Here is a 1,466-nt window from a genome sequence, read left to right as displayed (position 1 = left end):
GGCACAATTGGTGAATGGGTCATGGTGAGCACACCAGGCTGTGAGCCACTAAGGAACTAGGCCATTCCTGGGACCTGAGATGGAGCCCTGGTGGGGGCCAATATAGACATAAATTCATAATTAAATAGAGCATTTGTATTACCTAACATGGGTGGGTGGCATCTTGGGTTTGGTGTAGTCATTCTCTTTGTTTTGTGTCTTATTCATTGATGTATTGTGTATTTCCTTGAGTATAGGATGACAGATATAACTGTGGTGAACTGGATGACAACCTATTCCCATGAGTATAGAGTTGTGTATACATTCTCATTCCTAGTTGAGACCCAGAACTTGCACAGTACAAGAAAACAGGTGCAACGACTGGCTTCTCACATCAGTGTGAATTTTTGGCAGTGCTGGTATTCGAACTTTGGGCCTAGAAGGCCCAACTGCCCAATGGGTCCACGTGATCGCACCAGACTGTGAGCCACTAAGGAGCTGGGCCATTCCCAGGAACTGAGATTGAGCCCCAGGGAGGCCAAAATAGTCCTCAATGATAATTTAAACATGGGATGTATATTCACATCCGTGTTTGGACTGCATCGTGCATTGAGTGTAGTTATTCTCTTTATTTTGTATGCTATTCATGGGTGTATTGTGTATTTTCTTGAGTATATGGTGACAGATATAACTGGGCTGACATGGATAACAACTTATTCCCATGGCCACAGGGTGGCCCATGCATTCTCCATCCTAGCTGAGATCCAGGTCTTGCACAGAAAAAAAAAAAAAAAAAAAACAGGTGCAACAATTGACTTCTGACATCAAGATGAATATTTTGGCAGGGCGGGGAATCTGAACTCGGGACCTAGCAGAACCAAATGGCGAATGGGTCCAATTGAGCACACCAGCCTTTGACCCACGAAGGAGGTAGGCCGTTCCAAGGACCTGCTATTGAGCCCCCGACCCCGCGGGTAGAGCGGGGATCACAACAGTCATCCATTCATAAGGTGAAAGTAGTATGCAAATAAGTAAACATTTGAATAGAGTAGGAGAGATGGTAATCTGTGGTGGAATCCAATCTGTGGACTACCGATTCTTGGATCTTTCCTAATGCCTCCATTTCATGATTGTGATGATTATTGTCGTGCTTCATCAACTGTTCTTTACAAATAATCTATACCCCATGAGTCTTGCCTATCATTTCCTACGTGCATCATGCACGAACTACTCATTCAAGGATGAGATTGATCACATTCCATGACTCATCCCAGGTCCACAAACGAGTATCTCAGGATCTCCCGCCATTCTCTCCTCGTAGGGAGGCTGAATTCAAGCTTCAAGCCTGGAAAAGATACTCCTTATATACTTTTTTTTTTGGTCCACTCGTGGGCCTGAACTCTGGGCCTGGGCCCTGTCCCTCAGCTCTTCACCTCAAGGCTAGTGCTCTACCATTTGAGCCACCTTCCCAGCCGTCCTTATATATA

The sequence above is a fragment of the Dipodomys spectabilis genome, unplaced genomic scaffold (assembly GCF_019054845.1).
Source record: "Dipodomys spectabilis isolate Male_0828 unplaced genomic scaffold, ASM1905484v1 ptg000415l, whole genome shotgun sequence".
Classification (NCBI taxonomy): Eukaryota; Metazoa; Chordata; class Mammalia; order Rodentia; family Heteromyidae; genus Dipodomys; species Dipodomys spectabilis.
The sequence above is the reverse complement of the archived record's forward strand: the minus strand, read 5'-3'. Positions refer to the sequence as shown.